The sequence below is a fragment of the Octodon degus genome, unplaced genomic scaffold, assembly GCF_000260255.1.
Source record: "Octodon degus isolate 3935 unplaced genomic scaffold, OctDeg1.0 scaffold00013, whole genome shotgun sequence".
In the NCBI taxonomy this organism is placed as follows: domain Eukaryota; kingdom Metazoa; phylum Chordata; class Mammalia; order Rodentia; family Octodontidae; genus Octodon; species Octodon degus.
This window is the reverse complement of record NW_004524589.1, coordinates 23,918,793-23,935,047: the sequence shown is the minus strand read 5'-3', so window position 1 is coordinate 23,935,047 and position 16,255 is coordinate 23,918,793. Positions and strand designations below refer to the sequence as shown.

Genomic DNA, 16,255 nt, shown 5'->3' with positions numbered 1-16,255 from the left:
CAATATTGAATATAAATTTTGAATTGAGAAGTAAGATATTTCATTATTGCTTTATTTTCCTTTTTTGAACTTTGAGAGTGGCATTCACAAGTCTGATTTTGTCAGTTGCCTTTCATATTCTTTGAGCATTTTTTATTTGAGATTTTTATTGCTATTTTTCTTACTGATATGTGAACGTTCTTTAACACTCATATGTGCTATAATGTGTATATTTTTCCAGAATGTCATTAACCTTTTGTTTATAGTTTTTAATCACTGACTTAAAAAGATTTTATGAGATACAGTATAATACCAGCATGAAAAAATCAATAAAAGCTCATGTCTGTTTTAATGAGGAAGACTAATTTAGATGTACACATAAATTCCTTTTAAGGAGGTCATTCTGCGCCCACTAGTCCACAGCACTTACTTATAAAAGTTTAAAGAATTTTTCCTAGTTCCAAGAGTTGTGGACAAGGTAGTGGTCAGTATCTCTCTATATAAAAGATCTGTTTGGTGAAGTACATGGAGAACTATACTTAAACTTATACTTATGCATGTACTGCTTGGCTGGCCACAGATCAGCATGTGTTTCCTTTACCCTTTCTCCAGCAACAAAGGCTTCTTTTAATCTAGGGAAAAGGTTTTCATATTCTGTAGGGTCAGCAAGGGATTCTGCTGCTTTCTGATTGACTTTTGAGAGGTTCTCTCTCCACAGTTTGACTACCCCTGAAACATGACTGGGTAAGTAAGTTCGGGCTAGGAAGGCAGCTTCTGGCAGTTCTTCTGTTCTAATCAAGAACTTTAAGCAAGCATCAAGCTTGTCCTGTAAAAAGTAGCTCATGAAGGCTGCATTATTTTTGCCATCTTTTTCTGCACCTTTTGTTAGCTTGTTCACCATACTAGCATTTCCAGAGGCAGTGGTCAAAAGCAGCAGACCCCCATAATCCTGGGCATGGTGTGGGCTCTCTTGGGCCAGGCCAAACTGACATTGACTGATGGCAAGCTCAGCAAGTTGTTTCCACTTCTGTTCTGACTGTGCCTCCATGGCTAACTGCTCTGCAATTTTTCACACTCCAAGCTGAAGAGCCGGTTCAAAGCGATGCTTGGGATCTGTGGATACTGTAACAGCCTGATGCTTGAAGCCCTGTTTTTACAAAAAGTATGCAACTCTGGCCCTTTGTTCTTTTGGAATGGGAGGAAGGACCTTATCAGCCATGCCAAAATCCCTCCACATGACAGCTGTTTGATATTCAAGAACTGAAACCAGCGGGGAGTAACTTACAATGTTTAATTCTTTATCTCCTAGATAAAGTCTATTATCTTGAGGAATATAGCCCAGGAAATACATTGTCCTGTCGAAGTGGGCAATGGTGGCTATTTCTCCCCTGACATAATAATTTAATTTGTTCACAGAACTTGTGTAAATGAGACAGTCACCTACCCATAGCCCTATTTTTAGTATTTCCTGATTTTCACCAACAACCTCAAAGACATCTTCAATGCCATCTTCAGTAACTTCTTCATGTATTTCCTGTGCAGCCAAGACTTTTTCTGACAGATACTTAAGGATAAAAATGACTCTTTAGTGGCAATATTGACTAGCTCACCAGAATCAGACCAGAAAATATGTTTGGGCTGAATTTCAATTCTGTGTATGAGTTCGGTGTTGTCCCAGTCATAGAAGGCTAAGCCATTTACTGATATGACACCCAACAAGAAGCCTCCATAGATACTTTCTGCTCCAAAGTCTGGTTTAAATGACATTTTCCCCTTAAAGTTCTTAAATATGTTCACGACACTGTTGCTCTCTTATGGCATAAGAGAGCATTCTGAGGAATTATGGCATAAGAGAGCGTTCTGAGGAATTACGGGCCCACACGAACTCCTGGGTGGACCCAAAGCTCTTGCTTCTTAGGTCACTGCTATGTAGATTATATACTCCCCATCACCACATACTACAATGAAGAACCCATCAGGATTGTGCTGAATAGTCTGACAGTGTATTTCACAACTGCCCATACCCTTTACTGCCAGTGACAATCTTTCTGCATCATTAATTTCAGCATCTACCATTGCTTTTACGTTGGCCTGCTGGATTTCTGACTGCTTGGCCCAAATTATCTTTCCATTGGCATCCATGGACAGGGCAGGTTCCTCCCCCCAAAGCTTAAAAATGATGCTTCCTTCATCATAGCCTGGAGCGACACTGTTGGACCTTCTTAGAACAGCCACACACCACACCCTCTCCATTCCATAATTCAAAGTGCTTTCATGCCAGTAGGTGTTGAATGCCAAATATTCACTGAACCTGTGACGATGATTGGAAATTCAGATGAAAACTAGCACAGGACACATTCTGGGCATGACCCTCCAGTGTCTGTACATATGTTTTATTCTGGTAATCCCTTATTTTATTTTTGGTGGAACCAGGGATTGAACTCAGGCCCTTGCACTTCTCAGGTAAGTGCTTATTCTACTGAGCTATTTCTCCAGCCCCTATTTTAACAAGTCAGTCATCTACACCTGAAATAAGGTATGGTTGGTCACCACCACTGTAGTAATCAATGCAATTCACACCTTTCTTTTGCCCCTCCAGAGTGAAGTCTGTTGATGAAGAGCCCAGGTGCCACACCTTGATGGTGCTGTCCTAAGATGCACTGGTGAACTGATTATTATCTTTGGGATTGATAACAATGTTCTTAACCTAATAGGTGTGTCCTTGAAATCCTTGTGAACAAGACCATTTTTGTCCCAGTCCCAGAGCTTAATAAGCGTGTCATCACCGTTGGTTAGAATGAAAGGCTGGGTTGGATGAACAGCTATACAGTGAATGTAGTTATAATTGAACACTCTGATCTGCATGTCATCTGCTCCTGTCACAACCAAGTTCTTCCTTGCAACAAATTTTGCAGCTTGAACTGGAAGCTCGCATACTTCAAATGTCTTCACCAGTGTCTGTGTTTCATGATTGCAAATGCATACACTTACCATTGTAAAGACTTGCTAACATCCATGGTTCTGTAGGATGTAAATCTACACTCTTAGCTCCATCGAATCTAGCAGTTAGCTTTCTCTTGCTAACAAGGCGAGGAGGCTCTGTTGGTCCAAGCCCAGAGGCCTTCTCTTCCTCCCAGTGACACAGGTCTTAAAAAGCCTACTGACCCACAAATATGCAGACTGACTGACCTATAGTTTTTTTAAAGTAGAGAAATTTTATTTGTATGCTATTTATTGTGTCAGTCCTTTTTTATGGTTTCTATCTCTGATTTTATGCCTTGAAATTGTTCTTCCAGCCCAAAAGTTGATAAAAATTCATATATATTTTCTTCTTCTTCTTTTTTGGTATGTGTGTCCTTTTACACATTTTTCTAGGCTACCTAGAATTTATTTTTGTGTGTGGCTTAAGGAAGATATCACATTTATTTCTCTGATGTAAAGATTTACAAAATATATCTGAAGAATATATTACAAAATTCTTCCAGTACTTTGAAATGTCATTTTTGTTGCATGCCAATTTTTTCATCTAGAGGAGGTAGGTTTAGAATTGTGTGTTCTCTTCCAAGGAGTAATCTTTAGGGGCTATCATTTTTATGATCATCTTTCTTACATCTTAAGTAATATAGCTGCAATATCCTTTTAACTTTTGTTCAAAGTAAGGGTCTTGATTCCACCTCCAGTGTGGCAAAGAAATTAAAAATTCACTTCTTGTTTCTTAGAGGACACATGTTCAAAAAATTGATTTTCACGGATTGTTCCAGCATTTCCTTTTTCAGCAAAGGAGCTGGTGTCCACTTATCCCTGTGGGAGCTTCTGGTACTTGGAACAGGCTACAGAGGGTCATGAGAGTGGTCAGTGTGGATGTCGGTGTGCTCAACAGGGTGCGTGCTGAGTGTAGAGAGTGCGCCAACCACTGAAGAGCTTCTAAAATGGATCTGCTTTTTTTTCTACCCCACCATGTACCAAGAAGTGAAAACAACGTTCACAAGATACTCCTCTGGAAAAGAAGCTTTAATAACTTGTGCATGGCTTGAAATATGTGCATTTTAAATCACTTGACATTGAATAAGCATTATATTCTCTGTGGAACAGAACTCAGAGAATTCCAAATGACACAGTAAATTTCTGACGCAGGAGGCTGGCTACGTGCATTTGTTTCAAAAATAAATTTCTAAAGGGTTGCTATCATTCAAGCTTGCCTAGGGAGCAGTTCTCCAATTCTGGAGGAACTAGTCATGTCTGTATTCAAATAATAGACATGAACTGAACAAGAGATCACAGAGATTATAAACTGGAAGAAATAGAATGTGATGGATTTTCTGCGAAAGCTATTTTGTGAAAAGTTTTTGACTGCAGAGAGACTTTAAGAGTGACTAGAATTGAGCCTGAAGAAAGATGTAGGTAGTTTTGAAAGTTCTGGAATTTATTGTAAAATGAAATTTTCATAAATACCTCCGTTCATCTGCATGTTTAAGATTTTCCTTGTTAGCAATAGGAAGAGAGGATAGAGGAAGGCAGAGAGAGACCATTTCCAATGTCAGATGAGACTAACAAGTGACTTTTTCTTGCCAAGAGGACTGGGCCAACCTGTCCCCTTTGAGAAGCGAGAAGAAATCAGCTCACCCTCTGGAATGCTACTTTTCATAATGTGATCTCTGATTTTGAAATTATTGCCTGGAATGCATTTTCTTTGATGGAATATACACAGAAGTTTAGAGTGAAAGCTCTTCATTTTAGAGGTTAAAAAATTTAAATCTCAGAGGACCCAAGTCACTTGAGTTAATTCCTCAATGTAGTTACTGGAAGACCTGGAAGCAGAACTCAGAAGTATTTACTTCTATGTAAGCATATTGCCTAATTGAGGTATGGTTGTGTTCCCTTCTCTATCACTTTGGACCTTTTCCCCAATTCTTGCCTCTTGTCTGTTGTGAGCATCAAGAAATGATTATGCAGGAAGAATGTGAGCAAATTTCCAAGAGCCTTAAAAAAATCTCTGGCAGCTTCACTGATGTTCTAATAAATGTGCCAGATGATAGTGGTTTTAAAAGAGCATAAATAGTGCCTTTCGTGCAGTTCTGAACAGAACACAGCCTTTTTTTTTTCTTTAGGGTGATATTGACATACTTCTGCCTCAATGAACTAATGATGTTTTCTCCGATGACTTCTTTGGCAGTAATAAAAATTAACATGTTAGTGCAAAAAGAGAAACAGGAAGAACATGATGCAGAATGGACAGAATGTCTTAAAAAGATATGGAGTCAGTACCTCATTTTTATGTTAAGAGAAAGCATTCAACACTTATATTAGAATTTCAACTGTATAGGTAAATGTCTATGATCAGAGCCTTTTTCTTTCTTCTGCCAATTCACTTGAAAATTTGCCAGGCTTTTCATGAGTTCCTGATGTATTCATTTCTTCTTTCACTTAAACAAGACTGCACTGAAATACTGTTTGGTACCTACTGCGTGGTTACAATAACGAATATTGTGGAAGTGTAACTTAGGAAGAAAGAACAATTAGAATAAATTATGACAATGCTAAGGCAGCAGAACTGGGTGCCAGACAAACAAGGAAAATAAAAGTTAGTGAACTTTAAACATTTAAAACTTCATTTATAACTGATTAAAATATTCATTGAAGGACGAGTGAAACAAAAAAAGTAAGACTCATCTTTGAAGGAATCTCATGTGTTAGGCATGTAATGACTTTTGCGTGTTCTTTCCTGCTTCTAAAAAGAAGAAAAGAAACATCATCTTTGAAGTTTCACTGCTCAAAATTTTCATCTGTCTAGAGTGAGAATTTGTCAAGACAGGCACTACTTGAGATCATTTGAAATTTCTCCACAGATTAATTCTTCACTCTGTGAATATGGTTCTTGATTCTTTGGCTTGGGAAATAAATAAGGAAATATATTCTAAATATCCTATGTTGATATTTAATAATGCCAATTATTGAAATATCTATTGAAAATAATACCTTTTATTTTTGGGCTGGGGATTGAACTCAGGACTTGCCAGGCATGCACTTGCCAGGCATGCATTTATGCTGATGAGCTATCTCCCTGACTGAAGTATCTATTGAAGTATCTATCTTGGGAAGGGATATTTAACTATATTAACAATGTGGCCAACAGGTAGAATTAAAATTCCATGATGCAGAGAAGACTGTCAATAAAGATTTAGAAATAAAGAAACTACAAATAATGGGAGGTAGCTAAATAAAGTAGAAAACATTTTCATAAAGAACCATTTTATTTAAACAAACAACGAAACGGCCTGTTGTTCCTAGAGACACTATACAAAATATATTTCCAACATGAAAAGAAATAAGACAATGTAAATAGGGTTATTACTCTTAATCATAAGAAAGAGGGCCATAGGGGAGTTTTCGTGCAATGCTGACAGCAACAACAACAACAAATGCGTAACAACAGCTAATTAAAAAGAGCATGAACTTATGATGAAGATGTAATTTGTTTCTACTGGAGAATTTTACTAATAAATCCTAAGGACATGCTGCAATAGGAAACGACCCCCTCTGACAATATCCTTCAGCTTCTTAGTTGCCTGAGTAACAGTTTTGTTCTAGTTCTGGTTGCTTCTGACTCCATGACATAGGTGGTCACTCTGATGCACGTTGTAAGAACCAGTCCTCAAATGGCAGACCATTCTGCCTCTGTACTTCCTGTTTGCTTATCCTGTATAAGCCCTAGACCACCAGAGACTGGGAATTGACATTCTGGTGTCATTTTGGTGTTTCTAATTGCTGTGACAATATAAATTTAATGTATCTAAATGAGAAATACTGGGGAGATGGCTCAGTGGAATAAGCGCTTCCTTGGCAAGCTCAAGGGCCTAAATTCAATCCCCAGTTCCACCAAAAACAACAACCAAAAAAAAAAAAAAAAAAGAAAAGAAAAGAAAACAAAAACCCTAAATGAGAAATACTGCAAATAAATAAGAATAAAAATTTATCGGGATACATTAGAAATGTGACAAGAAAATTAGAGAAAGAAGGGTGAATAAAGATAAACAAAGATAAATAGGAGCCCTCAAAAGTAGTCATATGTCCCACTGTGTACAGTATGTATGAGCAAGGTCAGTAGCAACATAAGCATTCAGAGACACCAGATTATATTTTACGTCCTGTAAACAAGCAATTAGTCAAAACTACAGAAAATACATTTATCATTATTTAAAGATACAAGTGACATTTACAACTATAGACTGCTAGAAATGAGCAACGTTTTCCCCAAAAGGAAATAAATATGTTGAAACAAATAATATTAATATTCAAGAATTTAGACTACAAATTTAAACCTCCAGTTAGTCATAAACCAGAGCAATGTGACAGAAGATAAGTGAGATTTCATTTACCACTGAACCTTTAATTTTATTTTTTTTTTTTTGGAAGTCTGTATGTGAAAAGAAGAAAGGAAACTTTGGAGCCTCACACAGAATCCTACTTCTTATAATACTTGAACAAGTTTGTCACCCTTTGTAGGATCCTTGGTGATGGGTGGAGTCAGAAGAGCACTGTGCACACCCTTGAGTCTGATTGTCTCTAATTTTTATCCATGCATCTACAACACACACAAATACACACAAGCCAGAGATTTCGGTTTTCTCATCTTGAATTACAAGGTCCTATGAATTTAATAGATTTGAGATGAACTTATTTAATACATTTGAAATAGATATTCTGTAACAAATTTTATAACACACATAGCACACTTGAAAGTTTAGAGTGTAAATAGAGCAATGATTATAGGTGACAACATATGGAAGTCATTGCCTAAGGTCATGTATCTGTATTAAGTTAGGGAATCTTTACCTGAAAAGGCGATAGCTCATCTGTATGTAAACATAAGGAGGGAGGGACAGAAGCTTGTTCAGTGTCACACAGCTGATGATGGATGGGACTAGGATTCGGAGCTAGCCTGTTTCACCTCAGATTGTGCTCCTCGGTAGCCCTTAGTGAAAATGCTAAAAGCACAAAAGAAAATGTTTCAATACTATCTATCCAGGGCTGGGGAGATACCTTGGTGGTCTAAGCACCTGCCTGACAAGCACAAGGACCCGGGTTTGATCACCAGTACCACATGCAGTGCTGGTCCTGGAACCGGGCCTGGTGGTACACACCGGTAATCCCAGTGCTGGGGAGGCTGAAGAAAGGAGAATCACTGTGAGTCCAAGCTACATAGTGAAACCCTGTTCCGAATAAATAAATAAATAAATAAATAAACAAATTGTTAAGAAATAGCTATTCATTAGCTTCAAATACGTAACAAGGTGGAATCTCTCTTAATTTTATTGTTTTAAATAACCTAATTTTCTGTTCTAATTTGGTTCATGGATGTTTTGTTTCATTTTGTTTGTGTTACACACCATTTCTTTATCCCCTTCAAACCTGAAAATTTCTAATTCAGTTTAGAATATGCCAAGGAAACCTTGTGAAAAGCACCTAATTGGTTAGGAGCTTATCTTTTTCAAAAGCTAGCAATGGGACTTATACCAACAGGGTTTATTCTTTTGCAGAAATAGACAACAGTAAAGACAAGAAGGTCTGAAGGTGGCACCAAATCACTGGACGCCCAAGGTCTTTCTGTCTGTTGCTCTTCCTGGCTGTCTTCCACCTGCAAGATAATTTATGGTCTGATCACTCCAAGAGTCCAATCTGCCCCATTTGGGAAGAAGGAGGGAAAAGGTATCAACAAGGAAAGGAGAAAAACCTACCCTGGTTAGAAGTTAGTGCCAGGGGCACACCTAACTGCAAAGAAAGCTGGGAAATCTGATATTGGAAATGGATACATTTCTACCTACATAGAACTAGTTTTGTTGTGCAGGTGGACAGCGAGAATACAGTTGATGGAAAGAACTAATAGCACTTACATGGATAACAGCAAGGAACTGTGGGCCTCTGGAGTACAGTGATAAAGAGGACTGGAAATCAAAACCCAGTCTAGAAGCCTACTCAGAGCCTGTAGAAGTCAATGGGGGTAACTGTGTGCTAGCAGCCTGGACTACGGTGAGCAACTATTGTGGGTACTGTTCAGTGTCAACTACTACCTTAAGGGGATTCTTACAGGTCGAGTTCCATTGCAACCTATAAAATTCTCAATCTTTAGAACTCTTTTAAGAATGCATACGAGCCCTCCTTGTGTATTCTAGGGTCTGCATTTCCTAGAATTCATCAGATATAGACTCAGATCTGCCTTTTTGCTCCTCAGAATGCAATAGCTTAGGGGTAGGAGAGAACTTTTCTTCTTGTTATCTTTGGCTTAAAGCATTATCTCTGAATAATAAGGTACATTGAAAGTACAGTAAAAAAATCTGTAGATGATTGCACTCCATTCTTTTTACTTCATTTCAAATGATAGAAATGGAACTACCACCAGAAAAGGACATTTTCATAAACACTGTACTTCTATGCTCCAATAGATGCTGATGAGAGAACATATGTACGCACAGCCATATTCGCAAAACATTTATAACCTCCAGCAACTATAAAGTCTCATCTGTTGTATAAAGCAAGGTTCTGTTCCTAGTGCTGTTTGCCAGCGGATGCTGATCACTTGACAGTTATATTTAAAGGCAGCAGGCTCCTGAATCCCAATCCTATGCACTAAACACCTGTTCCCTGTCAAATAGTGCAGATGACATTTTTGTAAGAGACCTAGGAATTTGTCGGGATATTTCTTCACCCCATGGACATAATAAAGAGAAGTCTGGATTGTGTGAGATTTCAACAGGCTTAAAATTGAAAGCAGAGCTCTACAAGGTTCTTGACATGTGAACAGAGTTTGCCATCAGACAAGAAGTCTTTACCTGCCTTACCCCCAACAAACCAGCATTCTCTGATACTATTATTGCTACATAACTGGACATTGCACCTGGCTTTCAGATTATTTTACAAACAAGAAATATCTGTTTATAAAGTTCATTCATGTTTATTATCTCAAATACTAAAGCCATAAGGATATAAAGAACTGCAAATTGAAAACTTACCCTTCTGCAATTCTGCAGACTGATAAAAAAAAAAATGAGACTTCCAGGGCAGAGATCAACTACAGCTTACTGGAACATTCAAGTGCCCAGAATACTTTGAATCAATTCCTGAGGCCCAATTCCCACAGGGTGACACAAAGAGGGTGCACTGTTTTATGTACCTAGATAAGATTATAATACAGGAGAGAAACACTGAGCATAGGGATCCTGATTTGGAGGGGACAGATTAGTTTACCTGAAATTGAGAGAGGACATAATGTTTGTAAATTTGAGTAAACCTACCTACAATCTAGAAAGACACTATTTTCCAAGGCTGTTCACAAAACCATCATTCTTGGAAAGGTAATAGGAAGAAAGAGAAGTCTGGGTCTCTACTTGCAAAAGAAGCTGAAATTCAAAAGATCCATGGAAAATTGGCTACCCACATATAAAAATGAACTCCATAGAGGAAAGGAAAAACATTGGCATCTTGGTGTGTATGTTTAGAAAAACACCAATTTATTTCAACAGTTAAATACTTTAGTCATTTTATGCATAGCCTTCATTATACATTATTATGCTATGATAATAAATCATTTCATAATTCTGCACAATATAGTGTTTCAAAGTGCAGATTAATTAGAATTTTTTCTATTGTTGGACATTAAAATGTTTTAAAATTTCTACTATTATAAGTAATACTAAAATTTTTATACATAAATTTTTATTCATAAATATATTTTCCTTGTGGGTAAATTCTAAAAATGATATTTTTAAGCAAAAGTGAATGATTATTTGTGAAACTTTTGAGACTCTTGTAAAATTATTCTAAGCAAAGATTGTTTTAATTTTCACTCATACAATTTAAGAGGGAATTTCCATTTTCTGACTGCATTTTAATTTGAAAACAAACATATTAAAATATTTAATTAGTCTTCACAAGTTAAATAATAAATAAACATGATATTAAAACACAAAGACAATTGAACACTGATTTCTTTCCTTTCCTGGGCAGAGATATAACTCAGTGGCACAAATATTTCCCTGGTAAGCACAAGGTCCTGAGTTCAATTCCTGGTACCCCCCACAAAATAAATTCCTTTCTTTTCTAAGTGCTGTGCCAAATTCTCTGTCAAGACTTCAGAGTAATTAGAGTTCTGCCTCCAGTAAGCACTCAGTCAGGATAGACCTATGGATGCTGCCTCAAGTCACCTTTGGATTTAGTTAGCAAACAGAAGTAAGTCTAAATTTGATCCTAGGCATGAAAAAATTAAAAAAAAAGAATAGGTGTGTGTCTTTATAGGCATTTGCAGTGTAGGCTTTACTATGTGCAAAAATACTCCAGATAAACCTAGGTATAACATCATGAATTTAATCTGAAAATGTACTTTTGTGTATGGGATTAACTCAAACTAAGTGGACCCATTTACACACACACATGCCCATGTATGCAAGGTGAGTACATGCATGTGCATACACACACACACACACACACACACACACACACTTTTGGTGAATGTTAAATTACTTCATTTAAATTAGCATCTGTGTAAATGTGTTCATTTATCAAATAATAATAAACATTCATTTACTTGTCCATTTATTTATTCACTGCTTTGACAAATATTTTAACCTATCCACCTCCTAACCTGAGGATCAACAGAGCAGATTAGAAGATGCAGACACAACTACAAACACACTCAGCCACCTTATTGTGGACAAAGGTCCCAAACATGTTCACTGGAAGAAAGATAGCCTCTTTAATAAATGGTGCTGGAAAAACTGGCTCTCCACATGTTGAAGACAAAAATTAGACCCATGTCTATCACCCTGCACTCAACTGAAGTCAAAATGGATCTAAGATTCAGATAATAAAAAAAAACCAAAACAGTAAATTTACTGGAGGAGAAGGGAGGCAAACATTTCTTTCTTTTATTCCTTCCTCAGCTCTGTTTCTTGAGGGAAATCATTTACTTCCCTAGTTGATATTTTTCTCCAAGAGGTTAACAACAGCAGTCCTTCCATACCCCTTCAAGTTTAGAACCAATGAAAGTGCTGAATCGGAGTCAGCCAACTGAACTTCAGAGGACCCTCCTTAAGACTTACAGAGGTTTCTGAAGAATGTGGCTTGAGATGTGCTCATACTTGACTTGGAATGAAGCAGTCATAGTCTGAGCTAGAAAAGCACAGCCCTTCTCAGCAGGTTTCTGCCTTAGAAAATGGAAGACTTAAAATAATAGCTCTTCGTAATGTCGAGCTGGTATCCAAGCAGGTGTGGGCTTCCAGACTCATTAATCACAGGGCTGTGGGAAGAGGTCTGGGTGTCCGCTTCTGAAACTTCTTCCATATGGAAACAGGAGAGGAAGGGCCTGCAGTGCTCTGTCCTGATGCTCATGAGATATGACGGGAGGGGAAGAAGTCAGAGATCTGGTATCCAATTCTCTCAGTGGATAGAATACAAGACGAGCAAGGAATGTGCCTAATTCTACTGATGAGAGAGGCTTAAAACTAAAACCAGATGCCCATTTTCAAGGACATCAGGACAGTGATATTTGATAAAGTATTTGGAAATCTGGCAAATATAAATTGACATTTAAAATGATATAGTCAAGAGTTGAGATTAACAAACATTGTGTTCATTTTATTTCCCACCATCTTGGTGTTTTAAAAAAAATAATAAGGTATACATTTCATTGTAATGACTGTTTACATTTAAAGAGTGAATCATTTCTAAAAAATCCTTCCCCACTTTTTTAGAGATGGTGAAAGATATTTTCTTTCTTATTTTATTTTATTTCATAATTTTACTGATAAATAGCAATGAGACAGTTTCAAATCAAATCGCTAGGACAGTTTCAATAACTAACACACTGCATGCATTCTTCTTAGTGGTTAATTGTTGTACAAGATGCGGACTTGAGATCCTATTTACAAACACCATTAGAACATATCATTCTATTCATTAACAGAATGTAACTATATATCTATCCTAACCACTTTGAATACACAGATACAAAATGGACATTCATCTGTATACCCTTTTTTTGTTAAGTTCCGATGAAAGTTATTTTTCAAGGAGTGTATATTTGCATTATTCCCAAATGCAGTGCTTTAGGATTAGCACATTTGAAACTTGGCCTAGAAAGGGAGAATGAATCCTGAATGTTAAAGGTTATGTCCATTATGTCATGGTTATGTCCATTAGGGAGAGTTGATTCACTACTGTTTAGGCTTGGGAGGATGTTGGAATAGGGAGAAACACGCAGGAAACATCCTAGGATAATAGTTCTGAAGAATTCACAGCAGAGTGGAGAAATTGGCTAAACCACCCTATAATTTTTATGTAATGATTTTGCACCACACTGGGGGAGAATGGCAGTTTCTCAAAACTTCTTTGTTCAGAGAGGAAGAGGGTGTGGTGCCATTGAAAGAGGGACAGAAGCAATGTCTATTGTTTGTGGTTGCTTGTCATTTCTTTCATAGGTTTCCTACACACTTGCACACACGTGCATTTGAGAAATGGCAAAAGAAAGAGAACAAAGATAATCTTGGGATTATCCTATAAAACAGACACTGAATCTGAAGAGAAAATGACTGGCATTCAAACCCCTGAGTGACTCCACAGTTCCTTTAATTCTCCTGTAATCAAAGAGCAGCACACAGTTGTGAGAAATAGCCAGAGCATTAGAGATTATGCAGAGTGACTTCATTCTGAGAAATCTTGGCACGATTCCTAACCTCTTAGCCTGAGGGAGAATTTCTTAAATTTTATTTGTGTTTTTTACCTGAGAGAATTGATGCCTTTGCCTTCGCAAGAGCACAAGACAGAGACTAAACAGACATGCAATAAAATTATCCTCCTTGGACGGGTCAGGAGTTGCCTGATAACTTAGTCTACGCCTACATCAATCAGGGAGCAGCAGGGGTGTCTGTAGTCAAGGAGAGCTCAAGGTGCCAGGGCTTACAGCTGCAGCTTTTAAGCAAAGGTACAGAAGACAGACCCTCAAACAGGAAACCAGCTGTGAATAACGGGCTCCCTTTATTATTTGGAATGTTTGCAAGTTTTACAACAAGGCTTTGTGGTTTTCTTAAGTAAACAGCAAACAATAAGCTAATAAAAGATAGTGGATAGATTTTCACTGAATGCTCTATGAGGAATTCGTGTTTCCTTGTGTTTTGTAAAGATCACAAGTGTATCTTTTTTCTCTTCTTAAAACATAGCTTTATACTGATCAGTGAGTCCATGATTCCGGATAAATGGAGAAGCAAATATTAAATTCTGTATCACTGTTTTCATTATTACTCATTTTAGAAATTTAGGTTTATAAAATGTATCCTCCTGGAGATTTGAGGAAATCAGGCTATTTTGTGGGCATCCGAATTTGTGAATCTCTGTGCAGTACTCTCCACTGGATTAGATTTTAGCTCCACAAACAGTTTTATCTCTTAAGAGCTAGGATCTGAAATTAAATTATAAATTGATACTATCAATAGCAGCTGTGTTATCCTGAACCTGGAAGGCCAGAAGCCTGATTGAATCTCATTCATCACAGATGTGCTTTGAGGGAGATGGCTTAGTGTGGGCGTGGGGGGTGTTTCCCTGTTATAACCAGTTGGCTGGTTAGTGCAGCTGGTTAGCACAGAGTGCAACAAGAGCAAGAGGAGCAGCTCCGTGGCTCCAGGAGCCAGCTAACTGCTTCGTTGCGTGTGACTGGGAGTTATTCAGATCCTTGTGGAAGTCTCACATCCCACTGATGATCCTGCAGATAAAACTAGCTTTATGGACAGAAAACTTAAGGCAATTTTGTAGCAGATTTAGAGAAGTTACAATCTAATAAAATGGAATGAATAAAACTGATGTGTTGGTCTCTCTCTCTCTCTCTCTCTCTCTCTCTCTCTCTCTTTTTTTTTTTTTTTTGAGATTCCACAGAGACCTGTCATGTCTGCTGCTCCATTCTGGGGACTTACCATGCCTTGTTCCATTTGACCCATCAACGTTAGCATTCATGAGCTAGCCCTAGAATTAATGTCAGCTAGAATCCAGCCATCTGTGACACAGCTAGGGGCCCTCATGAGAACTTCATCATGAGGACTCAGCCTCAAAAGTAGCTGGAAAATCGGACAAGCTTCTGTCTTCTAGGGGTTTTAAATGCAAAATACAAAGAAATACAGAGAAAGGGACACAAACCCATACATGATAAAGAAATGCAGGTTTATATAGAGAGAAGATAAGAAGGAGGAAGAGGAAGGAGGGGGCAGAAAAGGAGAATGGAGGAGAGGAAGAAGAAGAGCAGAAGGAGAAAGAGGAGGTGGAGAAAAGAGGAGCAAGAGGAGGAGGAGGAGGAAGAGGAGAAAATTCAGTAGAAATTATGGGGTAGCAGATGTTGTGAACAAGCAAGAAGCTTATGACAGACACAGAGTACAGAACATTTCTGCAGAAGCAGCCAGAACACAGGACATAGCGCGGAGTGGATGAGTAACAAGGCTGAGTGGCTCTGAGGAAGCCTGCTGCTGCTAGCAGGTAACGCAGGCCAGAGGCCTTGATGGTCAGGCTGTAAACCGAAAGGTTGTGCTTTTCTCCACTGTACCTAGCTCTGATTGTGGGAAGATTATGAAAATCATTCTAGATTTTTGGAAATTTGCCTACACAGACTTTCTAACATCTTTTACTTAGCCCAACATCCTTATAACAAAACTAGATCATTTCAAAGAATCAGAGTGGCTTGTACTTATGAGTTGAAAAGTCCTAACATTCAAATATTATTTGCATTAATTAAAACACATTGTTATCTCAGGAAATAGTGTTGTAAGTCTCAGGTTTTCATCAAATTTCTACAAGTCTGCAGTTTTCACTGCCTTTCCCGTTTTGGGGTGCTATTCAATCAAAATCCTAAAATAAATTAAAAATACTATTGAATACAATCCCATTCATTGATGTGTCACATATATTTAGAAACTTTCTTTACATTTGGGCATGAAGAAATCTCTCTTCTTGGCTTTAAAATATTAAAATGACCAAGCCTATCTTGATTATTGCTGTGTGGCATTGATTGGGAAGGATGAGAAATGCACAACCAAAGTGTTGAATTGCTTGCTTGAGACAGAGATTACTTCTTGGTTACTGATTATATCTCTACACTTCTCTAGTGAAAAGCTATTAGACTCCAAAGCAAATTATTTTGTCAGTCCCTGGACATGAGCTTATCAAAATCTTCTCCCATTGTGTATATCATTTGAAGGCTAAATTTATTTCTTGAGGGACAAATGCACACTAGGTATAATTAAACTTG

At 37.7% G+C, this 16,255-nt stretch overlaps 1 pseudogene; it reads right to left on the bottom strand.

Moving 5' to 3' along the window:
* Positions 1 to 475: 475 nt before the first annotated feature.
* LOC101589344 lies at positions 476 to 14,957 on the bottom strand (annotated as a pseudogene).
* Positions 14,958 to 16,255: the final 1,298 nt, after the last annotated feature.